This window comes from Oncorhynchus nerka, linkage group LG23 (genome assembly GCF_034236695.1).
Source record: "Oncorhynchus nerka isolate Pitt River linkage group LG23, Oner_Uvic_2.0, whole genome shotgun sequence".
In the NCBI taxonomy this organism is placed as follows: domain Eukaryota; kingdom Metazoa; phylum Chordata; class Actinopteri; order Salmoniformes; family Salmonidae; genus Oncorhynchus; species Oncorhynchus nerka.
In genome coordinates, this window is record NC_088418.1 from 57,819,015 (window position 1) to 57,844,225 (window position 25,211).

The window sequence follows — 25,211 nt, forward strand, 5'->3', positions numbered from 1 at the left end:
CTACATTTCTTCTCAGAAAAAAACTAAATGTTTCTTGCAGTGTTCCCCTCACTGTCACTGGTCATGGTAGGATCAAGATAGTTTCTGGCCACCTGCTCACAGACACAGCACAGCCCAAAGCATTGACCGGGTCCTTTCAACATGCCACAGAACATTACGCAAGACTGCGCAGAAACACCCTCCTTTTCCATGAGTTGAAGTGTGGTTGGTTGTGCAACGTGCCATGCCTTCTCTGACCACCTCTGTCACATTGAACTGGGTCACACAGACAAACAGGTTATGGCATATGTGATTTCCCCCTCAGAGAATACATCACAACAGATCGGCACGTCAAAACTGAAGAACTCATTTCAAATCACACTTTTTTTAATGATCCTGACCTGTCTGTCTGGGTGTGTGTTTGTATAGTTATCTAATACCGTTTTCACACTTCTGCGTCAAACCAAGCTGAGCTGTACTGGGTTGTCATGGTTACACATCCACCATAGTTGCATAAATTGGTTATTCACTGGGTTGGGGAGTAAGTGATTACATGTAATCTGATTACAAAAACAACTACAACTAATCCGTTACCAGCTAAAATATTGTAATCAGATTACAGATACTTAAAAAATATATATGTTACTTGGATTATATTTAAATTCAGAAAGGATGTTTGCAAAAAAAGACATGACAACTTTCTGTTTTATCAATGACATTCAATTCAGCATTGAAAATAGGCACCATTTTAAAAATATTGTAATCAGATTACAGATACTTAAAAAATATATATATATATATATATATATATATATATATATATATATATATTACTAATTGGATTATATTTAAATTCAGAAAGGATGCAAAAAAAGACATGACAAATTTCTGTTTTCTCAATGACATTCAATTCAGCATTGCAAACAGGCACCATTTTAAGTTTGTTCCACCTGAGCGAATCTGACCACAAGTCAAAGACCACTATGACCAAATGCGTTTGATGGATCCTTTTCATCATCTTCTAATGTCTCTTAAGGGTAAAGTAATCCAAAAGTAATCAGATAACGTTACTGTGTTTGGGTAATCTAAAAGTTACATTACTGATCATTTTGGACAGGCACTGTAACGGCTTATATTTAGAAAGTAACCTAACCAACCCTGGTTGTTGATGCCGGTTTAGCTGTTGGCCCCTTCTCACAACAGTCTGACAGTGTCCACAGTGCAGCATCAGTGTTCAGCTCACGATGCACTGGTCCAATTAGCCCCCAGGGGCTCTCTCCGAGCAGCTCCAGGGGGTGTCTGGCCTGGATGACCGGCACAGGGGGATGACAGAAAATCCCCCTCAACCAGCAGACGCAAATCACCAGGGGCATTACCCAGTTACATGTATGGTGCAAACCGTTAGTGTTCATCCGATGGGTACGAGAAACAAACTTGCTTCAACAATTTCTTCTATCTGCCTGACTACCTTTCTCTCTGGACCTTGGTTTCTCCCCCCTTCCCTGGAGATATACAATTCCTGAGGAGAATATGGAAGTTTGTTCACAAACACAAGTAGTACATCCCCGAACTTCGTTGGAATCAATGTTTCTCTGCCTTTTGAAACATGGAGGTTTTCCTCTGCCTTTTGAAACATGGAGGTTTTCCTCTGCCTTTGAAACATGGAGGTGTTTCTCTACCTTTTGAAACATGGTGTTTCTCTGCCTTTTGAAACATGGTGTTCCTCTGCCTTTTGAAACATGGAGGTAATTCTCTGCCTTTTGAAACATGGAGGTGATTCTCTACCTTTTGAAACATGGAGGTGATTCTCTACCTTTTGAAACATGGTGTTCCTCTGCCTTTTGAAACATTGAGGTGTTTCTCTACCTTTTGAAACATGGAGGTGTTTCTCTACCTTTTGAAACATTGATGTGTTTCTCTACCTTTTGAAACATGGTGTTCCTCTGCCTTTTGAAACATTGAGGTGATTCTCTACCTTTTGAAACATGGTGTTCCTCTGCCTTTTGAAACATGGAGATGATTCTCTACCTTTTGAAACATGGTGTTCCTCTACCTTTTGAAACATGGAGGTGATTCTCTACCTTTTGAAACATGGTGTTCCTCTGCCTTTTGAAACATTGAGGTGTTTCTCTACCTTTTGAAACATGGAGGTGTTTCTCTACCTTTTGAAACATGGTGTTCCTCCTCTGCCTTTTGAAACATGGTGTTCCTCTGCCTTTTGAAACATGGTGTTCCTCTGCCTTTTGAAACATGGAGGTCTTTCTCTGCCTTTTGAAACATGGAGGTGATTCTCTGCCTTTTGAAACATGGAGGTGTTTCTCTACCTTTTGAAACATGGAGGTGATTCTCTACCTTTTGAAACATTGAGGTGTTTCTCTACCTTTTGAAACATGGAGGTGTTTCTCTACCTTTTGAAACATTGATGTGTTTCTCTACCTTTTGAAACATGGTGTTCCTCTTCCTTTTGAAACATGGTGTTCCTCTGCCTTTTGAAACATCTACCTTTTGAAACATGGAGGTGATTCTCTGCCTTTTGAAACATGGAGGTGTTTCTCTACCTTTTGAAACATGGAGGTGATTCTCTACCTTTTGAAACATGGAGGTGTTCCTCTGCCTTTTGAAACATGGAGGTGTTTTTTTTGCCTTTTGAAACATGGAGGTGTTTCTTTGCCTTCTAAAACATGGATGTGTTTCTCTGCCTTCTGAAACATGGAGGTGTTTCTCTGCTTTTTGAAATATGGAGGTGTTCCTCTGCCTTTTGAAACATGGAGGTGTTTCTTTGCCTTTTGAAACATGGAGGTGTTTCTCTACCTTTTGAAACATGGTGTTCCTCCTCTGCCTTTTGAAACATGGTGTTCCTCTGCCTTTTGAAACATGGTGTTCCTCTGCCTTTTGAAACATGGAGGTCTTTCTCTGCCTTTTGAAACATGGAGGTGATTCTCTGCCTTTTGAAACATGGAGGTGTTTCTCTACCTTTTGAAACATGGAGGTGATTCTCTACCTTTTGAAACATGGAGGTGTTCCTCTGCCTTTTGAAACATGGAGGTGTTTTTTTTGCCTTTTGAAACATTTGAAACATGGAGGTGGAGGTGTTCCTCTGCCTTTTGAAACATTGTTTCTTTGCCTTTTGAAACATGGAGGTGTTTCTTTGGTGAAACATGGAGGTGTTGATTCTCTGCCTTTTGAAACATGGAGGTGTTTCTCTACTTTTCTCTACCTTTTGAAACATGGAGGTGTTTTTTTTGCATGGAGGTGTTTTTTTTGCCTTTTGAAACATGGAGGTGTTTCTTTGCCTTCTAAAACATGGATGTGTTTCTCTGCCTTCTGAAACATGGAGGTGTTTCTCTGCTTTTTGAAATATGGAGGTGTTCCTCTGCCTTTTGAAACATGGAGGTGTTTCTTTGCCTTTTGAAACATGGAGGTGTTTCTTTGCCTTCTGAAACATGGATGTGTTTCTCTGCCTTCTGAAACATGGAGGTGTTTCTCTGCTTTTTGAAATATGGATGTGTTTCTCTGCCTTTTGTATACAGTCAGGAGAATTTGTGCTATTGGTAAAAAAAAAGAGTAGAAAGTTCTAATGAGCCATGCCCTTCTCTGGTGTTAGTGTAGACCGGCTGTCTCTCACTATGAGCTGTGGACAGAATACTAATGTATGACTACTGGGGTGCCTGTCTCTCGCGCTCTCACTCTCCAACCCGCTTCCTCTCTATTTCTCAATCTTTCTTCCTGCCTCTACATTGTTCTCCTCTCTCCCTCTCTCTCCACCTTTCTTCCTCCCTCTCCACCGTTCTCCTCTCTCCTCTCTCTCTCCTTCTTTCTCTCTTCCTCTCTCTCTCCTTTCTCTCTCTTCCTCTCCCTCTCTCTCTCTTCCTCTCCCTCTCTCTATCTCCCTCTCTCTTCCCCTCTCTCTCCCTCTTTCTTTCTTTCTCTCTCTCTCCACAACAAACACAGTATGTGTTAGCCATAATCCACCACATTGAAGACGCAACTTCAAGCACATTAAAGATTGTTTCCTTAGTGAGGGATTTGCAAAGGGATTTCTGAGCCACACAAGTCAGTCTGGGGGAATTTAGTGGGAGGTTTAATGAGGACAGGGATAAAAAGCGTTCTTGAACGTCCCCCTGAGGCGCTGCTGAAGGCAACCCTCCTCATAGTTGTTGTGATCCTGAAGCTCTGATCACCTATTGGTGGGTACAAGCACCGCTTTGGTCTTAACTCCATAGAGTGGGCTTACCTAATCCCCCCCCCCCTAGCCGTTCTATGTAGTAAAGTTATCAAATCATTCTCTCACTCCTGAATGCATCCCTCAAAGAAATAAAAACATCCCAGAACGCTATCAGCTTGTGAACGTCTCCACAGAGTCCGATTAAAACCTGGTGAGATTTAAATGGAGTAGGATTAAGCTCCATATTTAACGCACAAAGTCTGATTACATTTGACTTTAACAAGGACTTTGAAATATAGCTTTTTGCAACATCTCCAATTCAGGCAACTTTAAAAACAGCCGTCATCCATAACTGATGCAGATAAAAAAAGAAAAACAAGTGCAGAACTAGGCAAAGATAAGAGGATGTCTGGCATTGATTGCAGGCTTGATCATGGACATGCAACGTATGCTCTTGTTTTTAACAAGAATTGATCAAGTCAGAGACAAATACAAATAGATTATTGATAAATGGATTGGATCTAATGTCATTTGTGATGCTGGTCTGTTGGCAACATCCTTTTATTCATCATAATCATTCATCAATCAGCTTCAAAATCATCTCCGCATCACAGTATATCGAATATAGGCTGTCTAACTTAATTCCATCAGAACTTTCCATTTGAGCAGTGCAATGCCTTGTCATTAGGCTATAATCCCCATTCCACTGCATCTCTCATTTGCATTAGCCATCCTATTAGCAGTGAGAATGGAATAAGAAAACAAAGTGGTAGAATGCTGCAGGATACTGCTCACGCTCAGTTAATCTTTCCATTCACCTTGAGTGGACTGGCCACATCAGTGGAAATGGCTCTCAGTTTTGTCTGTCTGTACAGCCGTACAGACTACCTGTCAAGGGCAGACAGACTGACAGTCCCCTAAAGACGGACTATGGTTCATCAAACCAATATGGGGAGTATTCTTGGAGGGTGTCTCAATCATTTTCTGTATTTCCTTTTTAGCCCTGCACTGTTTATGCCTGACGACAGTCTCCTTTCTGATTAACAGTGGCCATAATATTGAATAAAATCCTCTATGGTGGATCGAAGTAACTCAGCCACAGTGCAACTAAAACGTCAGGTAAATACAATGAGATTAGCATTGACTGCCTTTATAGATTTTAACATTTAGATTTTTGCATTGGAGGTGGCACATAGACTGTATGTCATGTTATTGTGCCCTCAAGGAGTGTTACATGTTATATAGGCACCTCTATTGCCAGGAAAGGTTGCCGAAAGGGACGTGGATAGTTGCATTTTCCCAATACGCATAAAAGGACACATTTAATGTTGTATGTAATGGATTGTTGCATTTATATAGTGCATTTAAATGCATCAGTAAGCATGTTTAGTACTTGGAGAGTTTCCCTAATACCATATGGAGAAAAGGTTACTACTGGCCCTCCAGCACCACCTCCAACAACAGCAACCACATTTTCCTATGTGGTCTCCCATCCATGGATTAATCCAGCCCTACCCTGCTTAGCTTATGTAAACCAGTCGATTTTAACAATGCAATGTACTGTAAGGATGGATTGTCACTATGTAGAATGTGCTTCATGATTGATGAATGGCTCTGAATCTCACTTCTACACACCACATACAAGAAATCATACCGCCACATGACACAGACATGAAAGCATAGATCCCTACATCTCTTCTTCTCGGTCAATTATTCCACTGACTTGCCCCCTTTCTTTATTTTTCTTACTCTCTCTCTCTCTCTCTCTCTCTCTCTCTCTCTCTCTCTCTCTCTCTCTCTCCTCTTTTGCTCTCCCCCTCTCTTTCACTCTCTTATCTCTCACTCTCTCTTCCCCTCCTCTCTCTCTCTTTCTATCTCTTCCCTTCCTCTCTCTCCCCTTCCCTCTCTCTATCTCCTCTCTCACTCCCTCTCTTTCCTCTCTCTCACTTGCTCCTTCTCTTTCCTCTCTCTCTCTCTCTGTCCTCTCCCTCCCTCTCCATCCCTATCCCTCTCTCTCTCTCCATCTCCCTATCTTCTCCCTCCTGTGTTCTCTCAGTTCATTAGACAAACACAAACAGGCTGGTCCCCCATGGTGTGGTAACTGCAGCCTGTACACACAAACACAGAAAGTTTCTCGCTCTCTCTCTTTCCGCTCTCTCTCTCTATCTTGCTCTCTCTCTTTGCCCTCTCTCTCTCTCTTCCTCTCTCTCTATCTTGCTCTCTTTCATCTCTCTCTCTTTTTCTCTCTCTCGCTCCTGCTCTCTCTCTTTCCTCTCGCTCTTTCCTCTCTCGCTCGCTCTCTCTCTTGCTCTCTCTGTCCTGCTTGCCTCTCTCTTCTCTCTCTCTCTCTCTCTCTCTCTCTCTCTCTCTCTCTCTCTCTCTCTCTCTCTTTCCTCTCTTTCCTCTCTGTCCTGCTCTCTCTTTCCCCTCTCTCTCTCTCCCTCTCTCTCTCTCTCTCTTGCTCTCTCTTTCCTCTCTCTCTGTCCTCTCCCTCCCTCTCCATCCCTATCCCTCTCTCCATCTCCCTATCTTCTCCCTCCGGTGTTCTCTCAGTTCATTAGACAAACACAAACAGGCTGGTCCTCCATGGTGTGGTAACTGCAGCCAGTACACACAAACACAGAAAGGGAGACATGCTCATCCTATACACACTCAGACACCAGACTCCAAACTTCTATCAAAACAGACACTGGACTCCAAACTTCTTTCAAACAGACACTGGACTCCAAACTTCTATCAAAACAGACACTGGACTCCAAACGTCTTTCAAACAGACACTGGACTCCAAACTTCTATCAAAACAGACACTGGACTCCAAACTTCTATCAAAACAGACACTGGACTCCAAACGTCTTTCAAACAGACACTGGACTCCAAGCGTCTATCAAACAGACACTGGACTCAAAACTTCTATCAAAACAGACACTGGACCCCAAACTTCTATCAAACAGACACTGGACTCCAAACGTCTTTCAAACAGACACTGGACTCAAAACTTCTATCAAAACAGACACTGGACCCCAAACGTCTTTCAAACAGACACTGGACTCCAAACGTCTTTCAAACAGACACTGGACTCCAAGCGTCTATCAAAACAGACACTGGACTCCAAACGTCTTTCAAACAGACACTGGACTCCAAACTTCTATCAAAACAGACACTGGACTCCAAACTTCTATCAAACAGACACTGGACTCCAAACGTCTTTCAAACAGACACTGGACTCCAAACTTCTATCAAAACAGACACTGGACTCCAAACTTCTATCAAACAGACACTGGACTCCAAACGTCTATCAAACAGACACTGGACTCCAAACTTCTATCAAAACAGACACTGGACTCCAAGCGTCTATCAAACAGACACTGGACTCTAAACTTCTCTCATGGCACCAGTCACAGTCAACAAGACTGTAGGGAGGCTTTATTTGCATTCTGATATTCTGATATATCTGATTCAACTTGACTGATTACATACGCATGCATGGGAATGCACGCATGTGCAGGCACACACACACACACACACACACACACACACACACACACACACACACACACACAAAACCCTGTCAGGTCACATATTGAGTTTTCCTTTCTTGTGTAATTGGTATTTACAGACAGACATCAACCCCCTGACCTATGACCTCACCAGCAGTGTGGGCCAATCAGAGGCCAAGGGATGGTGCCAGGAGTATGCCGGCCAAGCTGTGACTGTGGGAGACTAATGAACTAATTGATCAGGGTGGAAGGCCTCTGGCCGTCATTGTTCCTCAGAGGATCATACAGCCATTGAGGCCGATACAAGGGCCAAACCACAGGCGCTCCACAGGACATCACAGTCACAGTCAGATGTTTATATTACCACAGGCAAACTAGCTATCCACAATATTGGTACTCTCCAGAAAATTAATATTCATTCAATTCCTAAGAATATATTATTTGGCCATTGGTGGAAAGGTGGTCTGAATCTGAAGTTTGATGTACATGGTTATGTGATTTGAAGTCTGTCCCATCAAACACACAGTAAGACAAAAACACAGACAGACACACGAACAGATGGACACAGACATGATGCACCCATCAGATTCCTCCGTACAAAGAGACTCTGTCAAGCAATGGGCCAATGGCAGATTTCAAAACTGTGAAATTCATTCTCTCATAGCTGGATTTAAGGATTTTCAGTAAGCCAGAAATGGTTGCGGTTTTGTTGTCATGAAATAGCCATCTAATTGATGTCTCAATTAGAATATGTGCATTTCCTCAATTGAACATTTAACCATTTAAACGACACAGCCCCTCAGCTTAGACTAAATCCCATGCCATGATTACCTATGGACATTCTGAGAAGATTTGATGAAATAGAGAGCCAGTCACTTCTTAGTATCATAGTATCTTAGTAGCCTTTTCTAGCTCTGTGATAGTGGATACTGTTGAACCTTATCTCTCTTATTGCAGGGTCCCAGCTGACGGCTCTAGTCTAGCTACAGTACCAAACAGCATACAGCCCATGCACTTCCGAGCTCAGCCTGGTCCCAGAACTGTTGTGCTGTACTGCCAACTTATGAGGTTGTCGTTGGCATGACGACAGCCAGAGAGGGCTATTCGGTGAAAACAGGGGAAGGGGCTTCTCAGGGCCTAGACTGGGGTCCGTCTCTGGTTTGGGTCTGGCAGCCCTCTTCCTCCCTACCTCTCCAGACCCCATCAACAGCCTCTGTGTTCAGCCTACATGTGATGTGAGAGGTTAATGTGTACACCACAAGAATGAACCAGCCACTCAAAGTGGGGATCTTTGTGCATTTTCCTTATCCCTGCCACTCTCTCTCTCTCTCTCAGCCACTTGCTCCCTATAGACCGGACCTGGCTCCTTTGAGAGTGCTTCCCTTCCCCACTGTGAAGCAGCCTTCTTAGGCATCTCACAGACCGTTCTATACCTTATTGCTCCAGGTCTTCCATGGAGAGTGGTCACGTGAAATGGGTGAAATACATGGGTGAAATGCATTGGCTTTGTGTTCCATGCTGAATAGCATCTCTCAGTGTCGCACATAGAAAGTGTTTGAAATGTAAGGGACAACATAACATTCAGGGAAAACAGGATCCGTAAAATGTGCCCTGCCTTATCTTCCTCAAATGCCAGCCCTTTCATAAACGCCAGTGCACATTGACAAATGGGACTTGTTATGTGAGAGTTAGCTCACCGTCCTGGCTTCCATCCGGGCAGCTCAGCTCCACCTCGGGTCTCTCAATGAGCTTGACTTCCCACTGACCAAAGCTGGTTTCTCAAGCTCATCTCTCCACCTATTGCCTCATGTTTAATCTCCCAGCTCTTTCATTAGGAACACACCATGTGTTACTTCTAAAGCAATGAAGTGGCCAAAGCTCATTTAAATCTAGATCGAGACCAATGCTCTTTTGTACACAGTAGGAATGCTAGAGATGTTGGTTGAAGTTGGGGTTCCTATACCAGGGGTGAACATAACTATGGCAACACAGGCACAAGGTCTGCTCAACCATAGGAGTGCTACAATACCGATGCCCTCGGTTTCTCATTCCAGTCAGGCCTGACCCAAATTACAATATCCTGGGAAAAACACTGTCCCCGACAACACACATGCGCACGAACATGCACGGCCACGCAAAGAATACGCTCTGTCAAACACACTCACATACACTGCAAGCATAGGTCTTTATAAGAGGACACCAAACGAAGCCAATAAAATGATATCCTTGGAGAATGAAGGGTTATGTTCTGGTGGGCGTGCACCTCTGTAGAATTGGGAAGCTTGACTGATGGAGTGATTCAAGCAGTTGTGCTACAATATGAAGAAAAACAAAATATCATTTTAGACTAGAGGAAACATAGATGTTCTTAGAAGTCTTGAAGTTTGCAATGAGTCCTACAGCATGCTAAGTAGTTGGATAAATGCTACTTTTGGAGTTAATCCCTTACTGTAATGCAAACACTAAATATTACAGGGAGATGGTCAACACAAAGCCCTGCAGCTCTCTCTACTATTGTTATTTCCTCATGAGCTTGTTTTGAGCTTCTTGTTCTTTACCGTTTTATTTGTCTCACATACGAAGCCTGAAAGCGAAATATATCCAGTTTAAATGATAAATCCTTTGTAATTGAAAAAACAAGAGCTTTTATGTTCATATACCTGAGCCTCTGAGCCTTCCACCTTCAGAACTGAATAAACCATAGAAAACACATGGACAATCGAGATGGTTTACAGCAAAAGGGGATACAAAAACAACACCCATTACTTGTGGTGATTAGTATCTGCAACCATAAATTATAATCGAGATATCCAAGGAAAAAAACTCTCGAGCGATACTTTGGTTTGTCGCAGTGTTTAGTGTATTATTAGCCTGGGACGTGGCACGACATCCAAAACAAAGCAAGCCAGAGAACACTTACTACACAGAGAGTTAATAATGATGCTGCCAACTCAAAGACACCAGTTCCACTATCCCACAACACAAACATTCCCCCTACGCTCCTTCCGCTATCACTAATTGTCCATATCTGTCTAGGCTACAGTTGGACTCATCTGATTGAGTCTCGGCCCATTCATACTCCACAGCCTCCCAGCATTGCTAGTCCCTGTCTGCCTCTCACAGTTCTGAAATCTCCCTCCTCATCTCAGCCCCAATAGCTTCACACGCCACATCTCTCCTGGTCACCCAACTACCACCACACATGTGCACCTTGCTCCGGTTATAAGTACTTACTTTGAACTGGAGGTCTGGTGGTTGTTCCAACGCTTTGCAATAGTTTGTGAACTCTCCTCTTATCTGCTCCTCACCCCTGCTGTCAGTCACTCTCTAATTCTCTCTCTCTTCCTCCCTCTCTTTCTTTCACTTACTCTCTCACTCTTGTCTCTCCACAAAGCTGTTTTCTCTCTCTCTCTCTCTCTCTCTCTCTCTCTCTCTCCCCCTCTCTCTCTCCCTCTCATTTCTGTTGCTGAGAGAGGAGGGCGTTCTTAAAAGCTTGGTTTCCTGACTCGTGATCAGGATCTCATTGCCACAAGGTCACTCCAGGGACGGCCCGCTTGGCAGGGGAGCAGCACTCAGAGAGAGAGCGAGAGAGAGAAGAGAGAAAGAGGGGGTAGAGAGGGAGGCAGGAGGGAGGAGAGGGAGCACTTAGAGCCAGAACTGGAGCTATGGAGTCACACTGGGGACAGAGATAGAGCGAGAGAGAGAGAGAGAGAGAGAGAGGGAGAGAGAGGTTGGGTTGGGTTGGGTTGGGTTGGGGTGGGGTGGGGCTAGCTACAGATGGGCTCTGACAGGATAGCCCCAGTCATCTAATATACAGTAGTTATATAAACAACATAAAGAACAACATGGACAACAGCATGGAGAACAGTACCCATACAGGAAGAAATACATTTCAATATATTTAACGTCACATAAAATGTATTTCAAATACACTAACGGTTAAAAGTTTGGACACACCTACTCATTCAAGGGTTTTTCTTTATTTTACTATTTTCTACATTGTAGAATAATGGCGAAGACATCAAAACTATGAAATAACACATTTGGAATCATGTAGTAACCAAAAAGTGTTCAACAAATCAAAATATATTTTACATTTGAGATTATTCAAATAGCCACCCTTTGCCTTGATGACACAGCTTTGCACACTCTCTCAACCAGCTTCATGAGGCAGTCACCTGGAATGAATTTCAATTAACAGGTGTGCCTTCTTAAAAGTTCATTTGTGGAATTTCTTTCCTTCTTAATGCATTTGAGCCAATCAGTTGTGTTGTGACAAGGTAGGGATGGTATCTTTTGATCGGTAGTGTACATGTACATACATTTGCATCTTTGCTCAAATGCATGTAATGACTGACAATATTCCAGAAATGAATGACAGTGACACCTAGTCTACAGGGTGGTCAAAGTGGTTCCTATGTCAGCTTCTTAAATTACTGATTACGTATTGATCAATGGTGATAATTATTTTTGGTCCACTAAGCCCAAAATTGTTATGGTAAGTAATATAAGTTTGATTTCACCTAAATTTAACATTCTGTCATAAAGAGCACGTTCAACTTTATAAAATGTTCCCATCTCAAAAGAAAACATGTATTACTGTAGTAAGAGCCTCTCTTCAGCTTAATTAAATAATGACAAAAAAGCGAAGCTATTTTTATAATTTTTGTATTTGAGTTATCGGTTTAATTAAATAAAAACGATTCTTCGTACAACACTCCACAATATGTCAAAATGTTGGTGTAAGTCTTGTGCTTCCAATGAGTGGTATTATATGGATCTACAGTGGATGATTAGCTAGGTTATGTTGTGTTTGTATCCAAGTGGGGAGTGGGAATTTACCACATTTGGGGAAAATCCACTTGAACGGCCCTCAAACTGGTAATTACTAGTTAAATCAGCCACGAATCCCTTTGTGACAGGGGGAAAGGAAGCTCGTTGACTGCAGCAGGGAGAGGCAATTGAATGGGTAACAGGATTGATTTGTTATGTTCAACTCACTCAGTTTTTTTTACCATAAAGCACCAGAAAATGGCCAAAAAGAGTAGAACCAGCTCACCTGCTTTTACACTATGATTTGACCCATACCTTTTAAAAAGGAATAGTTTCTTAAAACAATTCAGTTCATGTAACAGTGTTGACCTTAAAATGAGGGACAGATGTAAATTAATCACTAATCACTTGAAATAAATACAAATCTTCAGAAATAACTTTCTGTCAAAGCAACGAAATAACTAGGGCTTTACAATGATGGTGAAAACTATTTTGTATTTTGTGGGGTTCGTGGGCTAAAATCTTCCTAAAAGTCTGAGGGTCCACGGAGAGACATGTCAAAATTCAGAATTTTGTCACTTTAGCCTTTATTGAAAATCATTGAAATATTTCCCGATGTATTTAACATATATTGTGATATAGACTTTACATACATACATATACATATATATATATATATATATATATATACATTTTAAATACATTCCATAATATATTTTGGAATGCATTTCTACTGTGTTAAATAAAATACAAATTATAAATTATTTGGCCAATTTTTTATATTTAATGTATCCTTAAAAGGTATATAAAAATATATTTTAGATGTATTGTTATTTCGATATGATTATAGTCAAAATACTATTGAGTAATAGGAGTTTGGATCAGGTAGACTTTAACTGGTATCATTCTCAATCAACAGCACTGTACTTCTATCGACTACAACTGCATTCGACAAAGTAACTTTCTGAAAACTCTCCCTCTTCTCAACTAATTTCAGTTCTAATTTGCTGTGGGATCCTCTTAATGGTGGCACTTTAACAAGTTGTAGGAGGATAATCACGTCCGCTGCAGAGCAGATGGCTCCAGATGACCTTATAGGAAGCGTCGCCCCCTGTTGCAGCTGGTTCCGACCGGTTTCGACAGATTACAGCACACTGAATCAATAACGTGTCATTAACACTGGATATTCCACAGCCCATGTACAATACTGACGTCAGACTAACACTGCCTATACAGACAGGCATGCGGGCACAAATAGACACACACACACACACGTTGAAAAAAGGCCTTTGATGCTGGTTTCGAAGTATTTATCAGAATGTTTGTTGAATGTCTGTTGTATCAATCCACGTTCTCATTTGAAATCAAATATCTGCTTGAAAAGATCTAATCTCTTTATGGAATTTATTTAGATTGCTGGAAAGTGCCTTTCTCTACGTCATTAGACAAAGGGAAAGGACTGAGTATTGTCCAATCTATAGAGGAGGACCCACCCTGTGTTGCTGGTAGAGGAAGAGGAAGCTATGCACTGCATTACATGCTTAAAATACCAATTTGAAGCATCAGCTCACATGCAGCCTCTTCTATCGGTGTCCCACTATAGTTAAAGTAACTCTTTAATTTGAGACATTCATCAGGAGAACATCATCAGTGGTCATTCGCCAGTATGAGTCATGGTCCCAGGTGGTAATATGCCACTCCACCATCCCCTTCCTTCCTTCTCATATTCCTCTCATCAATAATGAACTCACTCCATTTGGTCCCCTCCCCTAAGTGTGTTATATGTCCCATTATGTCCCTCTTGAGCTCTTTTAATGGTGCCATTTTCATCAACTTATTGAATGAGAAATGAGACTCGATGAATTTGAGACGCGATGAAAAAGGTCTCGGTCAACACCAGCCGTTTTATTCTATTCATTCAACCCAGAACAACTGTGGATTCACCATTATCTCAGGGCACCGCTCTCAAAAACACAATTCACAAGCAGAGGACGTTGAAAATTGCTCTCTCCGGCAGGACCAGTTCCTACCTCATTGTTTTTCATCAGTTTAAAGTGGTTGTTGGCCCTATGAACCTGGCAGAGTATAAGGGCTTTTTGTACCATTAAGTTAGCCCCATCCCATCCCTGTGTCACGACTTCCGCCGAAGTTGGCTCCCCTGCCTGTTCGGGCGGTGCTCGGCGGTAGTCGTCACCGGCCTACTAGCCGCCATCGATCCCTTTTTCGTTTTCTGTTTGTTTTGTCTTATTAGTTGCACCTGTGTCTATTTGTGTTTGCTTGATGGGCTTCCTTATTTAAAGTTAGTATACCCGCCCTTGTTTTGTGCGGGATTATTCTTGTGTTACGTGTGTGTTTTATTAGGTGTGTTCGTGCTCTGGACCTGGTACCCTGTGTTTTGGGTTGGTCCATATTCTTCCGCGCCCTGTGTTGTGGGCATTACTTTTGGTGCCGTATTAAAGTGCACTTCTTCCTGTGGAACTCTCTGCTCTCTGCGCCTGATTCTTCCTCACACACCTAGTCCCGCGTGACACCCTGTTTCTACCATTGGGTTAGCCCCATCCCACCACATCCCTGTTTCTACCATTAGGTTAGCCCCATCCCACCACATCCCTGTTTCTACCATTAGGTTAGCCCCATCACACCACATCCCTGTTTCTACCATTGGGTTAGCCCCATCCCACCACATCCCTGTTTCTACCATTGGGTTAGCCCCATCCCACCCCATCCCTGTTTCTACCATTAGGTTAGCCCCATCCCACCCCATCCCTGTTTCTACCATTGGGTTAGCCCCAACCCACCACATCCCTGTTTCTACCATTAGGTTAGCCCCATCCCACCCCATCCCTGTTTCTACCATTGGGTTAGCCCCATCCCACCACATCCCTGTTTCTACCATTGGGTTAGCCCCATCCCACCACATCCCTGTTTCTACCATTGGGTTAGCCCCATCCCACCACATCCCTGTTTCTACCATTAGGTTAGCCCCATCCCATCCCATCCCTGTTTCTACCATTGGGTTAGCCCCATCCCACCCCATCCCTGTTTCTACCATTAGGTTAGCCCCATCCCACCACATCCCTGTTTCTACCATTAGGTTAGCCCCATCCCACCACATCCCTGTTTCTACCATTAGGTTAGCCCCATCCCACCACATCCCTCCCACCACATCCCTGTTTCTACCATTGGGTTAGCCCCATCCCACCACATCCCTGTTTCTACCATTGGGTTAGCCCCATCCCACCACATCCCTGTTTCTATCATTAGGTTAACCCCATCCGACCCCATCCCTGTTTCTACCATTGGGTTAGCCCCATCGCACCCCATCCCTGTTTCTACCATTAGGTTAGCCCCATCCCACCACATCCCTGTTTCTACCATTAGGTTAGCCCCATCCCACCACATCCCTGTTTCTACCATTGGGTTAGCCCCATCCCACCACATCCCTGTTTCTACCATTGGGTTAGCCCCATCCCACCACATCCCTGTTTCTACCATTGGGTTAGCCCCATCCCACCACATCCCTGTTTCTACCATTAGGTTAGCCCCATCCCACCACATCCCTGTTTCTACCATTAGGTTAGCCCCATCCCACCACATCCCTGTTTCTACCATTAGGTTAGCCCCATCCCACCCCATCCCTGTTTCTACCATTAGGTTAGCCCCATCCCACCACATCCCTGTTTCTACCATTAGGTTAGCCCCATCCCACCACATCCCTGTTTCTACCATTGGGTTAGCCCCATCCCACCACATCCCTGTTTCTATCATTAGGTTAACCCCATCCGACCCCATCCCTGTTTCTACCATTGGGTTAGCCCCATCGCACCCCATCCCTGTTTCTACCGTTAGGTTAGCCCCATCTCATCCCTGATTCTACCATTAGGTTAGCCCCATCCCAACCCTGTTTCTACCATTAGGTTAGCCCCATCCCATCCCATCCCTGTTTCTACCATTGGGTTAGCCCCATCCCATCCCTGTTTCTACCATTAGGTTAACCCCATCCCACCACATCCCTGTTTCTACCATTAGGTTAGCCCCATCCCACCACATCCCTGTTTCTACCATTGGGTTAGCCCCATCCCACCACATCCCTGTTTCTACCATTGGGTTAGCCCCATCCCACCCCATCCCTGTTTCTACCATTGGGTTAGCCCCATCCCACCCCATCCCTGTTTCTACCATTAGGTTAGCCCCATCCCACCACATCCCTGTGTCTACCATTGGGTTAGCCCCATCCCACCCCATCCCTGTTTCTACCATTAGGTTAGCCCCATCCCACCCCATCCCTGTTTCTACCATTGGGTTAGCCCCATCCCACCACATCCCTGTTTCTACCATTGGGTTAGCCCCATCCCACCCCATCCCTGTTTCTACCATTAGGTTAGCCCCATCCCACCACATCCCTGTTTCTACCATTAGGTTAGCCCCATCCCACCACATCCCTGTTTCTACCATTAGGTTAGCCCCATCACACCACATCCCTGTTTCTACCATTGGGTTAGCCCCATCCCACCACATCCCTGTTTCTACCATTGGGTTAGCCCCATCACACCACATCCCTGTTTCTACCATTAGGTTAGCCCCATCCCACCCCATCCCTGTTTCTACCATTGGGTTAGCCCCATCCCACCCCATCCCTGTTTCTACCATTAGGTTAGCCCCATCCCACCACATCCCTGTTTCTACCATTGGGTTAGCCCCATCGCACCACATCCCTGTTTCTACCATTAGGTTAGCCCCATCCCACCCCATCCCTGTTTCTACCATTGGGTTAGCCCCATCCCACCACATCCCTGTTTCTACCATTGGGTTAGCCCTATCCCACCCCATCCCTGTTTCTACCATTAGGTTAGCCCCATCCCACCACATCCCTGTTTCTACCATTAGGTTAGCCCCATCCCACAACATCCCTGTTTCTACCATTAGGTTAGCCCCATCCCACCACATCCCTGTTTCTACCATTGGGTTAACCCCATCCCAACCCTGTTTCTACCATTAGGTTAGCCCCATCCCATCCCTGTTTCTACCATTAGGTTAGCCCCATCCCACCACATCCCTGTTTCTACCATTGGGTTAACCCCATCCCATCCCTGTTTCTACCATTAGGTTAACCCCATCCCATCCCTGTTTCTACCATTGGGTTAGCCCCATCCCACCACATCCCTGTTTCTATCATTAGGTTAACCCCATCCGACCCCATCCCTGTTTCTACCATTGGGTTAGCCCCATCGCACCCCATCCCTGTTTCTACCATTAGGTTAGCCCCATCTCATCCCTGATTCTACCATTAGGTTAGCCCCATCCCAACCCTGTTTCTACAATTAGGTTAGCCCCATCCCATCCCATCCCTGTTTCTACCATTGGGTTAGCCCCATCCCATCCCTGTTTCTACCATTAGGTTAACCCCATCCCACCACATCCCTGTTTCTACCATTGGGTTAGCCTCATCGCACCCCATCCCTGTTTCTACCATTAGGTTAGCCCCATCCCACCACATCCCTGTTTCTACCATTGGGTTAGCCGCATCCCACCCCATCCCTGTTTCTACCATTGGGTTAGCCCCATCCCACCCCATCCCTGTTTCTACCATTAGGTTAGCCCCATCCCACCACATCCCTGTGTCTACCATTGGGTTAGCCCCATCCCACCCCATCCCTGTTTCTACCATTAGGTTAGCCCCATCCCACCACATCCCTGTTTCTACCATTGGGTTAGCCCCATCCCACCACATCCCTGTTTCTACCATTAGGTTAGCCCCGTCCCACCACATCCCTGTTTCTACCATTAGGTTAGCCCCATCCCACCACATCCCTGTTTCTACCATTGGGTTGACCCCATCCCAACCCTGTTTCTACCATTAGGTTAGCCCCATCCCACCCCATCCCTGTTTCTACCATTAGGTTAGCCCCATCCCACCACATCCCTGTTTCTACCATTGGGTTAACCCCATCCCATCCCTGTTTCTACCATTAGGTTAACCCCATCCCATCCCTGTTTCTACCATTGGGTTAGCCCCATCCCATCCCTGTTTCTACCATTAGGTTATCCCCATCCCACCCCATCCCTGTTTCTACCATTGGGTTAGCCCCATCGCACCCCATCCCTATTTCTACCATTAGGTTAGCCCCATCCCACCACATCCCTGTTTCTACCATTGGGTTAGCCCCATCCCACCACATCCCTGTTTCTACCATTGGGTTAGCCCCATCCCACCCCATCCCTGTTTCTACCATTAGGTTAGCCCCATCTCATCCCTGATTCTACCATTAGGTTAGCCCCATCCCAACCCTGTTTCTACCATTAGGTTAGCCCCATCCCATCCCATCCCTGTTTCTACCATTGGGTTAGCCCCATCCCATCCCTGTTTCTACCATTAGGTTAACCCCATCCCACCACATCCCTGTTTCTACCATTGGGTTAGCCTCATCGCACCCCATCCCTGTTTCTACCATTAGGTTAGCCCCATCCCACCACATCCCTGTTTCTACCATTGGGTTAGCCGCATCCCACCCCATCCCTGTTTCTACCATTGGGTTAGCCCCATCCCACCCCATCCCTGTTTCTACCATTAGGTTAGCCCCATCCCACCACATCCCTGTGTCTACCATTGGGTTAGCCCCATCCCACCCCATCCCTGTTTCTACCATTAGGTTAGCCCCATCCCACCACATCCCTGTTTCTACCATTGGGTTAGCCCCATCCCACCACATCCCTGTTTCTACCATTAGGTTAGCCCCGTCCCACCACATCCCTGTTTCTACCATTAGGTTAGCCCCATCCCACCACATCCCTGTTTCTACCATTGGGTTGACCCCATCCCAACCCTGTTTCTACCATTAGGTTAGCCCCATCCCACCCCATCCCTGTTTCTACCATTAGGTTAGCCCCATCCCACCACATCCCTGTTTCTACCATTGGGTTAACCCCATCCCATCCCTGTTTCTACCATTAGGTTAACCCCATCCCATCCCTGTTTCTACCATTGGGTTTGCCCCATCCCATCCCTGTTTCTACCATTAGGTTAACCCCATCCCACCCCATCCCTGTTTCTACCATTGGGTTAGCCCCATCGCACCCCATCCCTATTTCTACCATTAGGTTAGCCCCATCCCACCACATCCCTGTTTCTACCATTGGGTTAGCCCCATCCCACCACATCCCTGTTTCTACCATTGGGTTGGCCCCATCCCACCCCATCCCTGTTTCTACCATTAGGTTAGCCCCATCCCACCCCATCCCTGTTTCTACCATTAGGTTAGCCCCATCCCACCACATCCCTGTTTCTACCATTGGGTTAGCATCCCACATCCCTGTTTCTACCATTGGGTTAGCCCCATCCCACCCCATCCCTGTTTCTACCATTAGGTTAGCCCCATCCCACCCCATCCCTGTTTCCCCATACCATTGGGTTAGCCCCACCCCATCCCTGTTTCTACCATTGGGTTAGCCCCATCCCACCCCATCCCTGTTTCTACCATTAGGTTAGCCCCATCCCACCCCATCCCTGTTTCTACCATTGGGTTAGCCCCATCCCACCACATCCCTGTTTCTACCATTAGGTTAGCCCCATCCCACCCCATCCCTGTTTCTACCATTAGGTTAGCCCCATCCCACCACATCCCTGTTTCTACCATTAGGTTAGCCCCATCCCACCACATCCCTGTTCCTACCATTAGGTTAGCCCCATCCCACCACATCCCTGTTCCTACCATTAGGTTAGCCCCATCCCACAACATCCCTGTTTCTACCATTAGGTTAGCCCCATCCCACCACATCCCTGTTTCTACCATTGGGTTAACCCCATCCCAACCCTGTTTCTACCATTAGGTTAGCCCCATCCCACCCCATCCCTGTTTCTACCATTAGGTTAGCCCCATCCCACCACATTCCTGTTTCTACCATTGGGTTAACCCCATTCCATCCCTGTTTCTACCATTAGGTTAACCCCATCCCATCCCTGTTTCTACCATTGGGTTAGCCCCATCCCATCCCTGTTTCTACCATTAGGTTAACCCCATCCCACCCCATCCCTGTTTCTACCATTAGGTTAGCACCATCGCACCCCATCCCTGTTTCTACCATTAGGTTAGCCCCATCCCATCCCTGTTTCTACCATTAGGTTAGCCCCATCACAACCCTGTTTCTACCATTGGGTTAGCCCCATCCCATCCCTGTTTCTACCATTAGGTTAGCCCCATCCCAACCCTGTTTCTACAATTGTGTTAGCCCCATCCCATCCCTGTTTCTACCATTGGGTTAGCCCAATCCCAAATCTGTTTTTACCATTAGGTTAGCCCCATCCCATCCCTGTTTCTACCATTGGGTTAGCCCCATCCCATATCTGTTTTTACCATTGGGTTAACCCCATCCCATCCCTGTTTCTACCATTGGGTTAGCCCCACCCCATCCCTGTTTTTACCATTATGTTAGCCCCATCCCATATCTGTTTTTACCATTAGGTTAGCCCCATCCCATATCTGTTTTTACCATTGGGTTAGCCCCATCCCATATCTGTTTTTTCCATTGGGTTAGCCCCATCCCATATCTGTTTTTACCATTGGGTTAGCCCCATCCCATCCCTGTTTCTACCATTAGGTTAGCCCCATCCCATCCCTGTTTCTACCATTAGGTTAGCCCCATCACATCCCTGTTTCTACCATTAGGTTAGCCCCATCCCACCACATCCCTGTTTCTACCATTGGGTTAGCCCCATCCCACCACATCCCTGTTTCTACCATTGGGTTAGCCCCATCCCACCACATCCCTGTTTCTACAATTGGGTTAGCCCCATCCCACCACATCCCTGTTTCTACCATTAGGTTAGCCCCATCCCACCACATCCCAGTTTCTACCATTGGGTTAGCCCCATCCCACCACATCCCTGTTTCTACCATTAGGTTAGCCCCATCCCACCCCATCCCTGTTTCTACCATTGGGTTAGCCCCATCCCACCACATCCCTGTTTCTACCATTGGGTTAGCCCCATCCCACCCCATCCCTGTTTCTACCATTAGGTTAGCCCCATCCCACCACATCCCTGTTTCTACCATTGGGTTAGCCCCATCCCACCCCATCCCTGTTTCTACCATTGGGTTAGCCCCATCCCACCACATCCCTGTTTCTACCATTAGGTTAGCCCCATCCCACCACATCCCTGTTTCTACCATTAGGTTAGCCCCATCCCACCACATCCCTGTTTCTACCATTGGGTTAGCCCCATCCCACCACATCCCTGTTTCTACCATTAGGTTAGCCCTGTCCCACCACATCCCTGTTTCTACCATTAGTTTAGCCCCATCCCACCACATCCCTGTTTCTACCATTGGGTTGACCCCATCCCAACCCTGTTTCTACCATTAGGTTAGCCCCATCCCACCCCATCCCTGTTTCTACCATTAGGTTAGCCCCATCCCACCACATCCCTGTTTCTACCATTGGGTTAACCCCATCCCATCCCTGTTTCTACCATTAGGTTAACCCCATCCCATCCCTGTTTCTACCATTGGGTTAGCCCCATCCCATCCGTGTTCCTACCATTAGGTTAGCCCCATCCCATCCCTGTTTCTACCATTGGGTTAACCCCATCCCATCCCTGTTTCTACCATTAGGTTAGCCCCATCGCACCCCATCCCTGTTTCTACCATTAGGTTAGCCCCATCCCATATCTGTTTCTACCATTAGGTTAGCCCCATCCCACTCCATCCCTGTTTTTACCATTAGGTTAGCCCCATCCCATATCTGTATGTATGTGTGTGTGTGTGTGTGTGTGTGTGTGTGTGTGTGTGTGTGTGCGTGCGCGTGCGTGCGTGCGTGCGTGCGTGCGTGCGTGCGTGCGTGCGTGCGTGTGTGAGCGTCTATCTGATGAAACCAAACGAAATCCCCCGTTAACCCCGTTGTGCCGCTCCCTCTTTGACATATGGAACACCTACCTACCCGAGGCCCAGAGACCCGGCTGTCATTCGCTCTGTCATCTCCCAGACACAAATACGTTGGCTGGGAGAAAATTGCTGAGCAGAGAGCAATATTGTTGGGGAAACATCGCTAAAATGGAGCATACGGCAGAAAGGGAGAATAACTTTTTTGTTTTCTTCATTCTTGTAAATGTTCCATTTCTGCTATGTGTCTGAATGGAAATTGAGATTGAACTTATTTCTGGGTCGAAAGGAGTCTAAACTCCTCTACCTTGATGGAAGGAAGAGTCCATTCCGAGTGGAGTGGAAATGACATAAATCAGCCACGCAAACAGAGCCATGCTGACAGCTAACACTCTGGCCATTGCGGACAGGTAACTGCATGCCTCTCGATCAGACTAGCACAGAGACAGGCTGGGTTGCCACTGTCTGGCAAGCTAGTCCTCTCCAGTGTCACACAGCACAGTAGAACAGCAACACACTGTGTTTAGATAGAACACATGAGATCCATCTCTTCTGTCTGGATCCATACTACACAGTGGCCCTCATCCAATTCATCTTTTCAACTTTAGGTCCAACAGACAGCAAGAGAACAAATGGAGACAATGTCTAGACCAGTCTCTGACCGTCTGCATGATTGAAAGTTTTGACCTAAAATGTATGGTCCAACTTCAGCATGTGGACGTCATGCCCCCCCACACCCCCATCTAAGTTCTCTTACACACACACAAACAGGCTGACTTCATACAAACACATTTGGAGCACCTCTGGGGCACTGGCAGAGACTGAGATCGAACAAAACCAAGAGGGGAGTGGCCTAGGGAATGGAACCCATCAATACAGGTGAAAGTGATGGCAATCTGTTGACCCAATCATTGAGGAGTTCTCAGGGGGTAACTCTGTTCTTCACTACATGTCACCGTGGAGCGTCTAAAATCTATCAGCCTGGTGATTAAATGTCAGTGTCCTTCGGTGCTCTTTGGATCCATTTATTTTTTATCTATTAAGACGCTCAGAATCCAAAGACATCTGCTCTTCACTTCATAATTGCCTCCAGGACAATGGCCAAATGAGTATCTGGCTGACTACGTTAATCGCCAGCTACGGTGAGCTCCAAAAGTATTGGGACAGTGACACATTTATGTTGTTGTGGCTCTGTACTTCAGCACTTTGGATTTGAAATGATACAATGACTATGATGTTAAAGTGCAGACTGTCAGCTTTAATTTGTGGGTATTTTTATCCATCTTGGATACACTGTTTAGAAATGACAACACTTTTTGTACATAGTTCCCCCATTTTAGGGGACCAAAAGTATTGGGACAAATTCACTTATATGTAAATAGTTAAGTGTTTGGTCCCATATTTACTAAATTTAATGACTACATCAAGATTGCGACTCATTTGCTGTTTGTTTTGGATGTTTCAGATTATTTTGTGCCCAATAGAAATTAATGGTAGATAATGTATTGTGTCATTTTAGAGTCACCTTTATTGTAAATAAGAATAAAATATGTTTGTAAACACGTCTACATTAATATGGATGCAACCATGATTACGCATAATCCTGAATGAAATGTGAATAATGATGAGTGAGAAAGTTAGAGGCATAAATATCATACCCCCCCCCCCAAAAAAAAAAAATGCTAACCTCCCCTGTTATTGTATTGTAATGGTGAGAGGTTGTCTTGGGATATGGTATTTGTGGGTCTTTAACTTTCTCCCTCATCATTACTTTGGAGCACACTGTATGTGATTTGAGGGTCTGTTGGCTAGCAACCAGGCTGGATGTGTCACAGGATCCAATCCTGAAAAACCACACACAATCTGACAGGTTGGCAAACATGTCAAAGACGAGGCCACTCAGTTCCATGTTGTTGGATGTTTCACTGTCTGGAAAACAAATAGGTTCACAATACAGTCTTTTCTTATCGGGATCAAGTCCTCTCCAACGCAGTTTAAAATCCAACATTTTTTTATGGCCCTTATTAATTCAAAATGAAGTAATGAAAGAAATTCTATTATGCCAATTTAATTTCAAAAGATTCTCAGCTGCATAAAAAAATCATGAGCTCTCGGCTGAGTATGAATATTTATGCGTCTGTGCCACTGCTTATAAAAGTAAAGAGGGTTTTTCTAAGCCACCCAAGACAACCCTTATCAGCATGATGTTTCCCTATAATGAAAGCCTTCGCAATGCACTTTCTGAGGAACAATTCATCGTTCTATATTATGCAAAAGTCTTTCAGGTCGACGTGTACTCTTTCTTGAATATACTACTACTACCACAACTACTACTAATATACGTACTACTACTATCACAACTACTACTACTGCTGCCTCATTGTATCATATGAATAGGATGCCCAGTTCAAAGTGAATTTCTCCCTGTGTCAAGGGATTTTACTACACAATGTATTACAGTTTGAACTAAATATTCCTAACTGAATGTACCTCTGATACTGATCCAACTGAAGCCTTCTCTCTTGTACCCACTCAGACAGCAGACACCATGAATCCTGGTCTAGTGCACCCAGTGAACTGATTCCTGATGCTTCTGACAGCTCCTGATGTGCTGCCCTTCTCCCCTGTCTCGAGAACCCAGAGCCTCGAAAGCCCTGGCTGTTTCAGGTTGCAATTGGATGGAAGGAAAGTTAATTTAGCCCTGACAATTAATCTGCAGGAGCCAAACACCCTGTCTGGCTGTTGAAGTGTGACAGCGCTGGGAAGCAGCAGCAACAGCCAGCCTGGACGGGTGCGATCTGTCTCTCAGCTCGACACTCTCACCCAGTCGCCATGCGCTTTCCCACCTACAGACACTTCACATCAGAAACTCATGCATTTTTAATGGCTTATTTCAATGTGCAAGGATGCCATGTGTTTGTT

General features: G+C 45.1%; 1 protein-coding gene across 3 annotated transcripts in view; it reads right to left on the reverse strand.

Moving 5' to 3' along the window:
- The window catches only part of LOC115107107 (pleiotrophin-A-like), a 61,745-nt gene extending 36,830 nt beyond the window's left edge, over window positions 1-24,915 (reverse strand). The window contains exons 1-2 of one of the 3 annotated variants that reach the window (XM_065008349.1): window positions 10,876-11,079; window positions 9,807-9,953 (exon numbers count right to left, since the gene is read on the reverse strand). The gene's annotated coding sequence lies outside the window, so the exon portion shown is untranslated. Of the gene's footprint in view, window positions 1-9,806; window positions 9,954-10,875; window positions 11,080-24,779 lie in introns of those variants that run through there. The other 2 variants (XM_029630497.2, XM_029630496.2) reach the window with 2 other exon arrangements.
- Between the last annotated feature and the right edge of the window lie 296 nt (window positions 24,916-25,211).